Here is a 14,310-nt window from a genome sequence, read left to right as displayed (position 1 = left end):
GAAATATTGATGTGGTGCAGGTCACAGGGAAGATGATGGATATAAATTATTCATAATATTTTGTATATAAAAATAAGTTTTTAAATATAACATGAATAAATATATCCTATTCTCGCATATTTTCTGACAAATTCTACAGGAAGAAGAGTACTGCAGAAGAATAGAGAAGAAACAAATTGTCAAAGAAGTAAGCAAAGAATTCAATAGGTGCAACCACGAATTCACAAGTCATAACCGTGGAGTTTTACATGTGGGAATTACAAAAGATAACATTGGGAGAAGTTGCATAATCTCACACCTGTCAAGTGTTGAAATCCATGGGTGTCACCGCCACTTTCATACTCACACCCGTCAACTATGGGCATCAAGAAAGAAGTTGCATAATCCCACACCCGTCAAGTGTTGAAATCCATGGGTGTCACTGCTGCTTTCATACTCACACCCGTCAACTATGGGCATCAAGAAAGAAGTTGCAAAATTTACGGGTGCGACTACCATTGTTTTACTCTCACCCGTCAAGTAGGTCACGGATGTGAGCATTACTTCAAGAAATGCATTCGTAGGGTGGAGACACTACATTTTCCTATAACTAGAAGCATCGCATTGCTTCCAAATCATCCAATAATTTAGAAGACAAAGTGTTAATCTTGATCTACTCTCTTTTCTTTCTCTTGTAGTAAAAATATTTCTCCAAGTCTTTCAATATTTCTAGTTTCTTAAATTCATATTTTCTCTTTTCTAACTCCATAATGGAGTAATCTCTTTTTGTTGGGATAGTTGAAGAAACTTGGTGTAATGTTATATTATCTTATTTTAGTTATTTCTCGTCTTGATATTATTTAAGTGTCATACTTTGTGTTGGAATGATATGTTCTACTAATCATTATCGTTACTTAGTATATTTTGTGTTATGATTATAGTTATATTAATTTGTACTTCTAACAAGGAGGGAAATTAATATACTATAATAATCGCATAAAATATATATGTAATAATAATTTTTAGTCATCTATTATTCCAAATCTTTGAACTTGCTTCTTTTAATCCTAATTCTCACGGAGGGGTTTTTTTTTTTTTTTTTTTTCCCCACCCATTTAGGAGGATTTATAGTGTTTCCACACTTCCCCTCCAGTGTGACTCGAACCCAGGACCTACCGGTCGTGGGTGGAGGTGCTTAACCACTGAGTCATCCCTCACTTGTCGGAGGGGTTATTTCAAGTTAGTTCTTAGGTTTAAATCTTTATCTTATTTCTTTCCGTCCTAATTCTCACGGAGGGACAGTCTCAAATAAGTTTATTGATTTGAGGGATCTCTATCTTATTTCTTTCAATTCTAATTCTTGCGGAGGGATTGTTTCAAATAGGTTTATTGATTTAAGGACTAATCGCAAGAGGTTTTTATTCCTCATAACACAAATCAAGTCTAGGAACTATTTCTACTGTTTTGTGGAATTTACTAAAAAAAGATTTTATTGTCATATATACACTAAGTGGATTCAACGACTCCCAACTCTTTCTTTTAAGATAATCTTTTGAAAGTTGTTTCTTTTGTTAAAGTAATTTACAAATTTAAGTCACTACGCTCCTTTCATCAATCTGATTCTCTCAAATAGCAGTAAAAATACTACAAGTCTGTAGCATAGATTTTCCAATCTCTATGGGACGATATCTTAAACTATATTAGAATTTTATAGAGTATGAGCGAAATTTCCTATGCACCATTGGCCTCGTTAAATTTTTGGCGCCGCTGCAGGGGATTGACATACATCTACTTCAGACTAAGTGTTTTGTTACTAATTTGAGAACTTATGTTTATGTTTATCATTATCTATATATTTATTAATATTATCATTACCAAGTACTATTATAATTATTTTATGTATTAATACTAGTGTTTTTATTTGTAATCATATAAGTTTTCTTTAAAAAAAAAATATTAGTCTTCCTACAGTTTCATCGTTACATCACCTCTATTCTTACCATCATTATAACTTTTTCTATTATCATTATATATACTTCCTTTATATAAAAGTGCTATAATATTTCATTACTAGTACTACCATTTGTTATTCTCATCACTCTTGTCTATATAAAAGTGATTTTGTATTATTGGTGTTAAAAGATAATAGTAGTAGTAGTTGTTGTTATTATTATTATTATTATTATGATACTCCTCAAGAACTTGATCTGCTTAATAAGTGGACAAATCCTAAAATAGAACCCAAAGTAATATATCAAATGGGTACGTTTGAGAAATTAGGTCTCAAACAAGTGGTAAAAACCATTGAAGAAACTATGACTGTAGATAGTGATCATGCTACCTTTATATTATTATCTGACAGTGATCTTGCCCCAACCCATAGATTTATGCATATTGGGTTAGTTCAGGTTGCATTCAAACTTTTAACCTTAAGAGGTTTACCGGAAAGATTTATAGCAGCTTTAAGAGACGGTAGAAATAGAAACTGGAAGAAATTCCTTATAGGGACAGTTTAAACAAGTTTGGCTTATGGTCCAGTTTACTTTAATGCTTATCCTAACTTGCAGGTATCTTTGCAAGATGACAATTCTTTAGATGCTTTAATATTAAGTATCAAATTGCATGGTTATGATTATATGCCAGGTACAGGGGTAATATACTATGAATCCTATGTGTAAAATCATGGATTTTAAAAATGAAACTATTTTAATAGAAACTAATTTTGGTAAATCCAAAATTATGACTCGAGGACCTATCAAATGGGATTTTTCCCAAAGAGTGGGTCATTGAAGGAGCAACACCTCCTCAAAATGTTTTTACTGAAATTTCAGAAATTGAACAGATCCCAGATGGGACAGTTAAATTAAGATTTCATGAACCGGCATCTTTATTAGAAGATAATGAACATAATAGTGTTCGATCTAGCCTACCTAGATCTATGTCTTCTTGTCGATCTTATATATCTCCTGTTGATTATATTGTACAGTCGCCATCAAGAGCATCTACTTCTCAAATAAGAGATACTGATTCTAATAGAATTAGTAATTTAAAAATTAACCAGGATAATATTGTAACTGGTATTAAAGACCCAGAATTAACTGAGTCAGACATGGATTTCCCAAGTATTTAATGGATCAAGTTCAAAAAATTGATTTTAGTCGGGGGTCACCCGCAAGATTACAAATTAGTAAAGAGTTCTATACTCCCAAATGGGAACCATTTAGAAAATGATTTTTTGAAAGTTTTAAATCTGAGGAAACAATAATTTTCCAAGAAGAATTTTATAAAGATCTTTCCAAAGCAAGTAAGATCATATCTTTTGTGTCTTGGTTTATGGCAAAATATATTGCTGATTATATCTCTGTTCTCGAAAGAGATTATAAATTGACTAATGGAGAAGTCGTTCATACTGTATTTCCTCCACAACAATCTTTTCAAATAGGAAAAGATGATAAAACTTTGCATTTTGCAGCTTTTTCAAAATCAATTGAAAGTGATAGTTTGCCTGTCACAACTAAATATATTAATAATATAGTCAGGCAACAAAACTATTCTAATATTTATATGAATACTCTGGATGAGCAAATATTTTCACTTCATGAAAAAGTTGATAAACTTTTGACTTGTCTTAATAAGACTTCTATTTCTAATAAGGATAAACAGAAGGAAGTTGCTGCTACTCCAAGCATACAGCCTCCTCCTGAAATTCATGATTTTAAATTGAAACCTTTATCAGAATTAGAAAAACTTTTAGATGAAAAATTTAAAGGTTTAAAAATTAGTCCTTTAATAGCAGAGGATGACACATATTTGTCTGATATTGGTTATAAAGCTCGCATAGCTTCAGATATTAATAAAATTGATGAATATTATGCTGTTAAGCCAACCCAGAGGATGTATTATTATCCTCGACCAACTCCTCAAGATGTTTTATTAGAGGAACATGAACATGTTATTTCCAACAGTTATAGTAGTAAGGAAATATATGAATGGAATATTGACGGTTCTAGTGAACGTCAAATTTATTGTACTATTCATGGGATGTTAATGTACAGCACTATCTGCAACGTTCATAAAAATTCTGAAAGGGTTATTGCATATAGGATTATAGCTGGATTTACTGGTCAATTAAAAGGCTGGTGGGACAATTATTTAACCCCAACACAGCGTCATTCAATTTTAACCGCTGTTAAACAAGAAAGGGGTCATGAAGCACCTGTTGCTAATGCAGTTTATACACTGGTTATTAATATTGTTGAACATTTTTCAGGAAGATGGACAGACAATAGTGAATCTATTCGTACCATGCTTCAAAACCTTAGATGTAAGACCCTAACCTCATTTAGGTGGTATAAAGATGTTTTTCTTTGCAGGGTCATGGAATTACCAGAGAGTAATGACTCCCACTGGAAGTCCAAATTTATAGATGGACTCCCTCCTCTTTTTGCAGAGAGAGTTAGACAAGCTCTTAGGAAAGGGGAAAGAAGTATTAATCATGATTCTTATACTTATGGTAAACTAATTGGTACTTGTATGCAGGAAGGATTAGCCTTATGTAATGAAATTAGGCCAAATCAGCAAATCAAGCGCCATGGTCTTAATGAAAGACAACAATTAGGAGAATTTTGTGGACTGTTTGGACTGGACGTTCCACAATCTTCTAAGAAGCCTCATAGGCATCAAAAGAAGCATAGAGACTTCCAACAATGGAAGGAGAAGCGCTTGCAGAAAAAAGCTAGGCGCAAAAAGACTTTCAAAGAAAGAAAGGATTTTATTAAATCCAAAAACCCAAAAGCCTGTTATAAGTGTGGCAGAGTAGGTCATTATTATAAGAATTGTAAAGTTAAGGAAAAGATTAAAGCCCTTAACATAGATGATGACCTTAGAGAATCTTTATATAAGATTTTGTTAAATTCAGATCCAGAACCAGATGATGATTCTGGTAAGGAGAGTGACAGTTCTTTCAATCCCTCTTCAAATGAAGATATTAGGATATTGGTGTCACGCCCCGAACCATGACCTGGGCGTAACACGGCACTCGAGCCTTGCTTGCATGTGTCCGAGCGAACCTCATGGCTTGCTTGTCAACATGGGCATCAAAACAATATAATCTACATGATGCAATTTAAATGAATCATGAAAAATGTAATTTGCGGAATAAGTCTTGAAATTATCTCATAGCATAAAATATCATGAAAACATAATAGTCTGCAAACAGGAAAAACACCACTGACTCTGTGAACTAATATCTGTCTATGAAACCTCTAAAAACATGTCTGAATACTAACTATCAGGACATAGCCCTGGACTACTATAAACTGAATACTAATGCAGACTCCATGTTGAACCCCGAGAGGAGTGGGGCTCACCAATAAGCTGATAACTGAAGTGATCCTACTGCGCAGGTGTATGCTCCTGAAAATCGGTATCTGCACCGTGAAGTGCAGGCCCCGGGAAAAAGGGACGTTAGTACATGGTGAATAGTACTAGTATGTAAAACCTGCTGGAACGAAGAATATGGCACAACATAGATATAGGACATGAACTGAAACTGAATGTAATTTGAACATGAGCATGAAACGTGAGTAAAGTCTGAAAACAGTAAATCAGTGGAAATACATGTATGTAAAACTGCTTGTAACGTGGGGAATGCTATAGTATAACCGACAACATGGTCTGGTACTTGCGTCCTACCAGCAGAACACTCACAACCTTTCCAGGGATATGAGATTTAAGTAATAATAAGCATGTAAGGATCCAAACTGCATAATGAAGGTGTTGCCTCCTTGCTGACAACCCTTATCCTACGGTGGCAACGTAGTTTCAGGCTATCTGAGCCTTCTCGGTTAACTAAGCAATTTCCAAAAACATGAACATGATATAGTTGGCTAAGAAGCCCATGATTTTCGTGAAATAACTTGTAAATAACTTGTAATCATGATTTCACGAAATAACTTGTAAACATGGTTTCATGAAATAACTTGTAAAGTCTTGCAAACATGTTCTTGATTCATGAGTAATAAGAATCGTTCGTAATCATATATATATATATATATATATATATATAATTGACTTGAAAACATGCTTGTAACTTGCGAGATGAAATCATAATGAGAACACATGAGGATGAATTCATGATTCATGGATTAAGCTAGGGTTCCTAATAACCGTAATGGAAGATTAGGAATACAACAACGAATATAGATACAAAATCCATGTACATAAATACATAAATACGGGCTACCAATATGTTGGGTTTAATGCTCTAGGATTTGAACTTCATTGATATCAAGAAACGGAGCATGGGGAAGAACGTAGAGATTCCCACATGTGGATGGAAGTTCTACATACCTTAAATTGCTCCAAAATCTTGAATTAAAGACTTGAATTTTGGAGAAGCTTTCCTAAATCTTGATTCTTGAACCTTGAGATGGTTTTCTTGATAACCCTAGATTAGGAACAATGATTTCTTGCTTAGATTATTAGAGTATATGTTAGAATTGAGTTGGAAAGGTTTACTCAAGTTAGAAAGGGATTAGGAACTTGAATTCAACCTAGAATCATGATAAACTTACCTTGGAAGGTTCTTGAGGCTTGGGACTTGTTCTTCCGGACTTTAGGGTAATTTTTTGTGACTAGGGGTGTTAGGGAAATAAACCCAAGGTTAAATATAACTTAAAACGCGAAATGTCAACTTTTAACCCGAAATCGACCTGTTTCGCGATGGGTCCGCGATTCAGGTGCATCGCGCGACATTCTGCAGCTACAAACTCAGAGTTGCGCGATCGGTCCGCGAAGCGGGGCCATCGGGCGCTCTCTCACGCACCCTCACGCGCCCCGAGAAGCGACGGGTGTCGGTTCTGCACAGAGTTCGGTAAAATAGACATAACTTCTGGTACACAGCTCTGTTTGGGCTCCACAATATACCGTTGGAAAGCTATTTCAAAGGGCTACAACTTTCATGTTTTACGTTTCCTCAAATTCCCAATGTATTTTCGCGAAATGGGACTGGAAGGCAGACATATCGAAAACTTAGCCGATTCTATAGAATTTCAAGTGCCTTACTATTAGCCATATTGAGACGATCATATCTCCTTGATCCGATCTCTGATTGGCTTGGTCCTTATATCGTTAGAATCCACTAAAACTCTAATGATATGAGTCCAAACTTAGTTCCAAGATACGAGGTGTTACAATTGGATGAAGAGAGTTATATCTCAACTAGTTCAGATGATGAGTGTCAACCATGCCAAATAGGGCAACCTTGTGTCAAAACCAAGGACGATGATGAGTTTTATAAATTTGTTTCTCAATTTAGTGAAGCCAGTCTTCATGTTTTAGATGGTAATAACCTTGTGGACCTCTTTAAGCATATTAAGGATCCCAATCTTAGGTCCTAAATCATAGACCAAATAGGTTCAAAACAGCAACCCCAAGAAGAACCAACTGTTGTAGAAATAAGAGAACCTACAGGACCTTATACTATGGCTGGAGTAAAACAACTCCTCCAAGAACGCCGGAATATCATAAACACACCGGCAACCACCCAAGATCTAGAAAGAGAGGTTCATAACCTTAAACAAGAAATTTATACTCTTCAAATTGAAGATATTTTACAAAATCTTAAATTACAGGAAAAAATTGATTTTATAAAAAATTAATTTTCTTTACAAATTTGTAGTGATCATCCTAATGCTTTTTGGGACAGGAAAAGACATATTGTCACTCTTCCATATGAAGAATCTTTTTCTGAAAATAATATTCCTACTAAAGCAAGACCATGTCAAATGAATTCCGAATATTTGGAATTATGCAAAAATGAGATTTCTTCTCTTTTACAAAAGGTCTTATAAGATCTTCGAAATCTCTATGGTCATGCACAGCTTTTTATGTTAATAAACATGCTAAACAGGAACGAGGAGTTTCAAGATTGGTAATAAATTATAAACTCCTTAATAAGGTTTTAAAATGGATTCAATACCCAATTCCAAATAAAAAGGATTTGTTGGATCGTCTTCATAATGCTATTATATTTTCTAAATTTGATTTAAAATCTGGATACTGGAAAATTCAAATTGCTGAAGCAGATAAATACAAAACTGCTTTTAATGTCCCAATTGGACAATTTGAATGGAATGTTATTCCTTTTGGGCTGAAGAATGTCCCTTCAGAATTTCAAAAAATTATGAATGATATTTTTATGGATTATAATAATTTTATCATTGTTTATATCGATGATATTTTAGTATTTTCAAATACTATTGAAATGCATTTCAAACATCTTGATATATTCAAGAAAATTATTATTCAAAATGGTTTGGTCATATCTAAACCAAAGATGTCTCTTTTTCAAACAAAAGTCAGATTTTTGGGTCATAATATTGAAAAAGGAAAAATTATTCCTATTAATAGAAGTATTGAATTTGCTTCTAAATTTTCTGATATAATTACTGATAAGACTCAACTCCAACGATTTCTTGAGAGTTTAAATTATTTTTCACCATTTTATAAAGATTTAGCCCAAGACACATCTATTTTATATGATAGATTAAAGAAAATCCCAAAACCTTGGATTGATGCTCATACGCAAGCAGTTAAAAAAATCAAGGGGAAAGTTGATAATCTCCCTTGTCTTACTTTAGCCAATCCTAATTGACAAAAAATTATTGAAACTGATGCCTCTGATATTGGCTATGGAGGAATACTTAAACAACTTTCTCCAAATGATAAACAAGAATATTTAGTCCAGTTTTATTTGGGCAAATGGAATAATAGTCAAATGAACTATGCTACTGTAGCAAAAGAAATTCTTGCTGTAGTTAAATGTGTTCTAAAATTCCAAGGTGATTTCTATAATCAAAAGTTTTTTATAACAACTGATTGCCAAACAGCTAAATTTATGTTTAATAAAGATTGCAAACATGATGTTTCTAAACAAATGTTTGCCAGATGGCAAGCTCTTTTAGCACCATTTGATTTTGACATCCATTATAAAAAAGGATTAGATAATAGTCTCCCTGATTTTCTCACTCGGGAATTTTTAAGTTCATAACTGTCATTTTCTCATTTGCAGGATGAGACCCACATTGACACCTCCCTCTAATAGAGGAAGGGGAAGAGGACAAAAAGGGACGGGCAGAGGCACTGTTCTTGCCCAAATGGGTAACAAAAGGCTAATAGCCGACAATATTGCAGAAGCTTCTGGTAATACCCAGAAGCAAATCACTTATGTTGAATATCTTGCTTTCATAGAAACACAGAAAAAAGGAGATAATATGCCTCCATCCTATTCCAGTGCTCTCGCAGCTGATGATAATGAGGACACTGATTCATATGAAGAAAAGTTTCATCGAGAGTTAATAATTCTCCTTGAAAATGATGATCTCCAATGGAAGGATGAACCTTGGCAAATAATGCAAAGGTATTTTGATACAGCATCATACGCTACTCCGACTTATAAATATCGGATGAATTATGAGATGATCCTTTCTTATACAGGGTCAGCTGAATTCCAGCATTTTTATCCTGCTAATAGCAAAAAGATTTCTGTCTTTTCAAAAATTATCATAAAAAATATATTCTCTCCAAATGAATGAGGAATAAGTCCATTAAAGGACAGGGATTATATCCACCCAGAACAAAAGGTCCCAGTTAAATTTAATTATTGAGATTATGTTGAAAGTTTTAATAAAGCTTTCCTATATGAAAATCCTAATAGGAAACATTCATGGTTTATAAAAATTTGTGCCAATGTTTATAAACAGGGCATTCCAAATTGGTTTTATCAATGGTGGATCCATTATGGTCCAACTGTAAAATCTCTACCCGAACCCTTCAAAAGTTTATATACTGAATGGGTTGATGTTTCTCCAAAAATTATAGATTTGGAAAATAATATTACTTTCTCTGAAGAAATTTCTAATATGTATTTCTTCATTGAATTTTCTATTCCATGGATCATGAAATGGTCAGTTGAAGTGGGTTATACCCCACAAAATATGCCTTGCTTACACAGGATTGTTTATACAAAATTCTGGAGAAAATTGATTCAAAAATCAAAAGATAGAACTATCCCAGGACAAGATTTAATAAATCAGATTAAAACTACCATTGCACATTATAAGGACTGCATTAACTCCAGACAAAAGCATATTCCTAGTCCATTTGAGCACATTGCTTGAAAGATTCAGATGAAGAAAGGAGCAATTCCCCCCAGAACAACTTATAGTCACATACATGGAGGAATTTAAATCTAATTTAATGCAGCATCTTAATATGGAGGCTATTTCTGATAAATTAATGGCATCTGTTGGTCATACCACTGATAATGATGATGATGAAGAAGAACATAATACACAAGTCTTAGCAGGAGAATCTCAAAGTCCAGATAATACCGAGGACTTTTCACAATTCATGGCACAATTCATTGGCCAGACGGAAGAATATTCTAGCTCTACAAAAGACAAGGGCAAGACACCGATGACATGATTGGTAGGACCCGCCACTAGGCGGCTACTTTAATAAAGAAGAATCTGCTTTTATAAAGCAGTTTTAATTATTTGTATTGTAATAATTATGTTTTTACTTTCGCCTACTTTCGGCCGCTTTTACTTTTTACTTTACTTTTTCTTTTTATCTGGCCATAATGTTGTCAGCCATTTACTTTTTGATTTTGTTGTTTAGCGTGTCTGATCCGTTATATAAGGATCATTATTCTTAGGAAGAAGGCAAGTCTTGGATCCCCCAAGCATAAGTCTTCTACCACTCTCTCTCCTGTAAAAATTCTCTCATAAATAAAAGTTCGTTTATATAAATTCTTTCTCTGCTGAGCACAACCTTAATCATTAAGGTATATATATATATTTTTTAATTTTATTTTATTCAGTCTATGTTTAGCCTTATAGGCTAAATACTCTGTTGAATTACATCACACTAGACTACTGAGATCATGCTAATAATGCTTTAATGCATCATGATCAAAGCCAAAACATGATGTTCAAGGTTAGGTAGAGACTGACCCAGGCGGACTGTTCATAACCAGGCGGTGATGCTATTGTTAGCCTGCTTAGCCGAGGATGGCGTTTTAGGGCGTTTGTTGGACTTGTTCTGGTAGGAACAACACTAACGCCAGGTTGAGTAATCTAGTAAAACCATTGTTACCTAGATGACAACATGCGGCGGCGCGATCCTTTTGCTTTTGTGGTATCAGAGCCATGGTGTTTCAGTAGTAATAGGTGATGTAATTCAACGATTTTATATCATGAATTTTATAAATCGAAAAAGAACTGTTAAAAACAGTAAAAAAGAGGAATATGATACTCCTCAAAAACTTGATCTGCTGGATCAGGTTGCATTCAAACCTTTAACCCTAAGAGGTTTACAGGAAAGTTTTTGCTATAATAAAATTTCGTAGCTAATTATTAATTTTTGTCATGTGTTGAAACTTGTTGTAGCAATAGTAACCTTTAAGCCGTAAAAACTTACTTAAAATAAAATATTATGGCTGAAGAATATTATTACTTCGAGTGCTAAAATGTCGTGGCAATAGTTGGCTCAATAGATATAATTACTTGTCATGACGAAATCTTATAGCCACATATTTATTGTTGTGATAACATTTCGTAGCTAATAAATTTTTAACACAATTGGAATTTGTTGTAGCAATACTAATCTTCTAACCACATTAGATAATATTTTCTTGCACTTAAAGTTAGCATAAAATAGTACTAATATAATCACAATAAACATATTAGTACAATGGCTGAAAAATATAGTTGTAGCTAAGATTTTACAATTTTTCTGTAGGAAAGCTTTTTTTGTCGGTTTTTTCCATCGGTTTTCCCCCTTTTTAAGTAGTGAATTAATTGTAATTGACTACTTATATTGCACTTAAACAACAAAATAACTTTAGTAAGGCTGCTCAAGCTTCGTCCTAAATAAGTGCTTCAAGAATTGTTGTTTGAGTTGGGTCTCGGTTATAGGAGTAATACCTTTATTTATCTAATATTATTAGATGTTCATATAAAGTTCGATTCGATTTAACTTTACGTGATATTACTTGTAATTATAAGTTTAAATATCATTTAAATAAATAGGCGGCATCTAAATATTATCTAATCTAGCACTTCAAGAATTGTTATTTGATTAGAACCTATTCCTCGATATAATACATTTTAGTGTAATTAGAAGTGTTCATCATTCGATGCGATTCAAATTTTACAGGCATACTTGTAAGTTCAAATTTAATTTGAATAAGTACTAATTGTATTTAATTACCTTTGATCAAGTAATTATTTAAGTTCAAATCTAATTTGAATAAGCACTAATTGTATTTAAAATACAAATTAAGTCTCACTCAAGTTCATCCTGATCAAGTGCTTCGAGAATTATTATTTGAGTCGAACCTGTCGATCGAGACAATACTTTTAACGATCTAGTGTAATTAGGTGGTGATCGTTCTATTTAATTCAATTTAACATAGTATTACTTGTAAGTTTTAAAATATAATTCAAATAGTTAAATTATATCTAAAATTTAATTGACAGTTTACGTTGAATTTAAACAAAACTTCACTAAAGCTCACTCAAGTTTCATCCTGAACAAGTGCTTTAAGAATCGTTATTTGACGCGAACCTCTATTACTGGAACAATACCTTTACCGATCTAATGTAATAATTAGATGTTCATATTTAGTTTGATTCGACTTAATTTTATGAAATCGTACTTGTATTTGTAAGTTTAAAATTTATTTAAATAAATAGGTAATTGTGTCTAACTATCAAAGCGCAACTCAAGCTTCATCCCGATCTAATGCTTCAAGAATTGTTATTTGTCTTGGACTTGATCTATCGGGACAACACCTTTATCTATTGGGACAACACCTTTATGATCCACTACTAATTCAAATACTTGATGATTATTGAAAATTTAATTATAATTATTTGTATTAAAGAGTAATAATTCAATATTGCTAAGATAGAAGTGACTCTATATCATAATTTATATCACAAAAGTATGGACTTCAAAAAATATTCAATAATTAATAAGTTATATATTAAAATGGATACATCTATTTATTTTACATCAAATTGCAATGTATTTCTATTATGAAAATTCTTACCTAATGTTTTTTTTTAATTGTACTTGACTATTAGGAGGGAATTCACAATAATTTCCCTCTAATTTACTAAATTATAAAAAGAAAGAATTATGTTGAAATTTGAAAACAAAAAGAGTTCCCTCCAAATTATTTCCCTCTAACATTTTTATGCGTAAATCATAGCTTTGTTTTCCTATTAAAAAGCCAAAAACCCTAAAAGAGTAAGCACCCTAAAGAAAAACAAAAAAGTGCCGTCACTTCTCCCATCTCAAATATCCATAGTTCCAACTTTTAATTTCAAGGGATAGTTAAGAGGTAACATGTAGATCCTTTTATTTGCTTCTTACTTATGATTTAAACAAAGTTTGTTCTGGTCTTGTGAGATAATACAGTACCCAACGTTCTCGTTATTATTTATTATTTTTGTCTCATTTACAATTTTGTTTAAATAATTTTTCTAATCAATGAAGTGTATAAACTTTTTTGTAACTTTTTATTGTATTTTATTCACTGTTTTTTTGAGAGTTTGTCTCGTTCATAGTTTTTTTCAAAAGAGTTTTTCTAATCAAGATGATTACTGGAATTTTTTTAGAAAACAGAAAATATCAATTTTTTGTTCTTGAATTGTATGTATTTTTCATTTATCTGTATTTATGATGAAGTACTTTTACGCCTTACAAATTCTTGTTTGCAGTCAGACAGGAATGGTTTTTCAGAAATAACCTAATCGCTTGACTGATAATGATGATATGAATTAACCTCCTAAGACGTCGATAAAAGAAAATTTGGCCACACAACAAAGTGGAAGATCTTGTTTATCCGGGTAATACAACTTTTGTGCAATATTGAATTCATTATTAAACCAATTTTTTTTTTCAATTAGATAAATTAGTGTATTTGTTTAATCATATATAACTAACTCTTGTTCAATAATTGTTATTGCAGCTTGTGCAGGAGTGACGGAAGCATCAAAATCGATGGGGAGATGAATAATTATTTTTTCTCTTGTAAAAGTATATCGATATGTATGAATAAAGTGATGTTTCACTATTTTAAATGAAATTATTCAACCTTTATCAAGTCTTTTTTTCTAATATATTGCGTTTATTACATAATTGAAGATATTCTGCTACGATATTGTCTATAGTTTCATGCCGAAAATGAATTCTCAGCTAAATTATATCGTTAACAATGTTGGTGGCAAATTTTTTAATTAACAGCTATGTAATTTT

At 32.5% G+C, this 14,310-nt stretch overlaps 1 long non-coding RNA gene across 1 annotated transcript; it reads left to right on the top strand.

Annotated features, from left to right (window-relative positions):
• Nucleotides 1–13,284: 13,284 nt before the first annotated feature.
• LOC132638317 (uncharacterized) lies at nucleotides 13,285–14,171 on the top strand. The gene is made up of 3 exons (XR_009581672.1): nucleotides 13,285–13,393; nucleotides 13,773–13,901; nucleotides 14,024–14,171. It is a non-coding gene; the product is annotated as an uncharacterized LOC132638317 (long non-coding RNA).
• The last annotated feature ends 139 nt before the right edge of the window (nucleotides 14,172–14,310 follow it).

This window comes from Lycium barbarum, chromosome 4, assembly GCF_019175385.1.
Source record: "Lycium barbarum isolate Lr01 chromosome 4, ASM1917538v2, whole genome shotgun sequence".
Lineage (NCBI taxonomy): Eukaryota > Viridiplantae > Streptophyta > Magnoliopsida > Solanales > Solanaceae > Lycium > Lycium barbarum.
This window is presented reverse-complemented; position numbering and strand designations above follow the sequence as displayed.